This window comes from Aegilops tauschii, chromosome 6, assembly GCF_002575655.3.
Source record: "Aegilops tauschii subsp. strangulata cultivar AL8/78 chromosome 6, Aet v6.0, whole genome shotgun sequence".
Taxonomy (NCBI): domain Eukaryota; kingdom Viridiplantae; phylum Streptophyta; class Magnoliopsida; order Poales; family Poaceae; genus Aegilops; species Aegilops tauschii.
This window is the reverse complement of record NC_053040.3, coordinates 47403859-47408056: the sequence shown is the minus strand read 5'-3', so window position 1 is coordinate 47408056 and position 4198 is coordinate 47403859. Positions and strand designations below refer to the sequence as shown.

Genomic DNA, 4198 nt, shown 5'->3' with positions numbered 1-4198 from the left:
GTATTCCGCGTGTGGAAAATTGGCTTGGACCCGTTGTGTGTGAACGTAGAGCTTATCACACCCGATCATCACGTGGTGTCTCGGCACGACGAACTGTCGCAACGGTGCATACTGAGGGAGAACACTTATACCTTGAAATTTAGTGAGAGATCATCTTATAGTCCTACCGCCAAACTAAGCAAAATAAGATGCATAAAGGATAAACATCACATGCAATCAAAATATGTGACATGATATGGCCATGATCATCTTGCGCCTTTGATCTAACAAATTACAAAATTATATACCACTAACAGATTATTTTTTCTAACAAATCATAATCATTACATACTACAGAAAACAATCGCTATATGTTGAAGAGGTCATCAAGCAGCAAAAGGAACAAGTGATATGACACTACTTAAACTTGTTAACTCAACAGGAAAGGATGAACCATACATGCCATGAACCAATTATCAAAAATTAACTTGGTTTTGTTACAATGAATATCTGAAGACATGCTTTACCTGCAGCGTAGACACTTCTGAATGGATGATAATGAGAAAGGGGGTAGGTTCCAGAAAGCTTCTTGAACTTCATTGACTCAAGATGGACCGTAAAGACGATGTGATCTGTCCACACGAATACCACATTATTTTCCTCCTCGAGCCCTGGTATCAACATGTCAGTCTCATCAGAATTCAGAGAAAGTAGCTTGTCCAGTTCAATGGTTCTTCCAAGCCCCCATGAAGCGACACCATCACAATCAATCTTCATCTTCCACAACTGGATGCTGCAGTCTGTCGGATGAGTAAACCAAGGCCACCACCCTCTGCCCGCATAATCAAGAACATGTAATGGCCCTCTTCAAGGATATGCACCGGCACCCGTATCACAGCTAGGCTTTGCTTCTCCAAATCGAACTCGAGAATTCCATCCATATTCCCAGCAAGCTTCCAGTAAAGGGAATCCCCAACCAGCACAGCAGGCTTGTTAGTAGAAACCAAGGTGGGAGCATCACTCATTAGAACGTCAGATGGAAGCTGTGTTGAGACAAGATCACCCCATGCGCCGGTCTCTGACGAGTAAACGCAGGCAAGCGCCCACCTGTGTTGCTCGCCGTCGTTGTCTGCCACTGTCAACACCACCTGGAAGTGCTGGGCATCGTCCCGGCAGCACGAGCACGAAGCACCGCTCCGTTGATTGTTGTCTTCTCTGCATGTGCCGCAACCACTGGGGGCATGACAAGGCGGTGCTGGTCGCCGGTGACGGGGTCCCACACCAGGATCTGGTTCTTAGGTTTGTTGAAGACGAGCACCTGGCCATGGCGGCATCCGAGGGACATGAACTGGTCGCCATCGCCGGGCTGCAAGGAGAAACGACCGGGGGAGACACAATCCGGGGCGTCGAGAGTGGGTACGAAGGGCAGGGCGTCATTTCTGCGGAAGAAACCGAGGAGGGGAGGGTTGCGGCGGTGGTGGATGCGGAAGCGGAGGGACAATCCTGGGACGGAGACGAGGAGACCCCAGCGCTTGCAGACGGCGGAGGCACGGGGCAGGGAGGAGGGCTGCAGGGGCATGGATTGTCGTCGTCGCCATCCGCTCCTCTTCTACTACCCCATGGACGAGAATTACTTTCACAATCACGAAGATCAAGGACTTGATCTCTGTCTACTTTATCTCTGGATTAATAAATTCTTGATCTGTAGGCAGGCGTTGTTGTCGTGGTGGTTGTTGTGTCTTGGGTTAGAGGACCGGGAGCAACTCCTCCATGTTCGGGCGCTGGCACGCTCCCGAGCCGGTGCATGCATCCATCTTCAGCAGCTCCTCCTTTTTCTTCCCGGCGTGCTCTTCAAGTCCGTCGGGCCCCAGATTATCAAGATGTGAATTGCTCGATCCAAAGATGGATCCGAGCAGGAGCTAAATAGCCGAGATTTGATGACTGGACGTCTAATGATCTGCCTCGCAGAAGGAACCTATGGAGGAGCAGCTCGTGATCCACCACTACGTTCGGCAAGATAGCCGGCGATGATCTTCGCAGCGCCTAGGCACCGGCCTTCCACCCTAAAGATCTAATCGCTGCCATTGTTGACCAGTGTCCCCGTGTTTCTGGAATAGTAACTGTTAGAAATCTCACTTCTAAGATTAATCTATATATACCCGTACTTCTACCGTTGTGTCCCCGTGCAATTCAAATAAGCATATATGCCATGTTTTTGACAACACCACGCATTGAACATTGAATATGGTCAACTGCATCAAAACCTAGCATTGGCTAATCTTCTATTTGCACGGACAACTTCTCGCTGAAAATGCTGGGCCCGCCAACATGTTCAGTGTCCCTATCGAGGTGGTTGCAGACGACGCGGGCTGCGCTAAGTATGGGACGGAGGCCTCTGTTGTGTCCTTCGCAATGGTGGCTGAAGGTGCACTAGTACAGCGATGTGCTATACAAACGGTTTTTAACCCCTTTCCGCGACAGCATTTGAAATCGTCGCCAAGTGAGTGTGGGTGATAAGGGGTCCTTCCCACATGACCCAAAAATCATCGGGGATATGCCCTCCTGGCACACACGCTCGGCAAAATGAGGCCGTGTGCGAGCGGCGAGCGCTCAAATACGGTTATACGTACAGTAGTGCTAAAAATATAATTATACAGGCGAAATCATTTCCGATTATAAGTACATCCCACACAGTCAATCCCCGCTAAACCTTTCCGTTCGTATATAGATCCCAGACAGTCGCTCCAAGGAAAACATTTTTGTTCGTAGGTACATTACAAACAATTTTACCCGTTATATCGTTTGTGATAGCGTTTCCATTCCACATGGTATTTACAATTTTATCGTTTGCGTTATTGAATGCATCACACACGGTTGGTAGAAGAAACTGTGTGGCAAAGGTTGTCCATCACACACAGTTTTTATATGGTAAACGTATGCGCCAGGTGGCCTAACGCAAACAGTTTTTAAGAGGATGTCGTGTGTGATTGTTCATTAATCCAACACGGTTTATTCTAGAAACTGTGTGCGTTGCCTGCGGTCATCGCCCATGGTGTTTTCTCAATAACCGTTTGCAATAGAAAACCCCAATTGGTAGGCTAATTATCCTATTATCAATAATCCATTTACTAATCTAATTGACATTTCATATTAAGCACACAATATATTTTATTTTCGTAATTGAAATACATCAGAGTACAACATCATATAGCTTCAGCACTTAGCTACCCCATTACACAACTGCACCAGCACCAAGTCTCACATGCAACATCTATAACCTTTCGAAATTAGCATCATAGACGGTACATAGACATATGTATCTCATCTGGAAAACTGCTGAAACAGAAGGTGAATACTGAGCCTTCATTGATGTTGAAGGTCTTTGCAACTTTAGGCCAGTACCTGTGGATGATTGACCGTCCATCCTTCGTCCTCTTCCGGAACACTTCAATATTGAACCGTGAGTGTTGTATGAATACCTTCCTCGCCTCCTGACCTTACAGGTGGTTTGAGAGGTAATCATCAGTGAACTGCTTTGGAAAGGGCTGAAAACAAGGATGTGCATAAATATCTTCTCTATATTGGAAATGGGGCAAAGGAATAAAAAAATATAAGGTATAATAGTTAGTATCATCCTGTAGTGAACTTATGTCTTCTTTATTGTGCAGACAAAGATCTTGTTTTTTTTGTCGCTAATTTCATTATCCTAATAATATTTCTGAGTTTCTTGACTTGACTGGTACTCGTGGACAACTCATTTTCCCATATGCAAAAAGGGTCGAACAGTGGGTTAAAACCTCTCACAGCAGGACCTACATGTGCAAGACCAAATTGTTAAAACCTAAATATTATAATGGTTCCTGCAATTGCACAATAATGTGCAATTAGACAAAGGACTATGCATGTGCAAACCTCGATTGTAAACCTCAGTGCTTCCCATTATTTCCCTGCAACACATATAAGGTAGTTAGTCATCAGGTTAAGTAAGGGTTCGCATGCTATCAGTAAAATATGTTGATAAAAAATAAGCACATTGCAGATTCATCAGATTAATTCAAGCCATATGGAAAACCCATATATCCAAACCAAGCATGATTAAGAACTAGGAAATATAGCACTTGTATATGTTTCTCATGTATTAAGTGCAACCAAATTCGATTTATTCCTCACATGCACAACAATACAAAATGCTACCCATGACAATTGCACATCGCATTGC

General features: G+C 45.2%; 1 pseudogene; it reads right to left on the bottom strand.

The window, feature by feature from the left end:
- Positions 1 to 334: 334 nt before the first annotated feature.
- LOC109778877 (uncharacterized) lies at positions 335 to 1558 on the bottom strand (annotated as a pseudogene).
- Positions 1559 to 4198: the final 2640 nt, after the last annotated feature.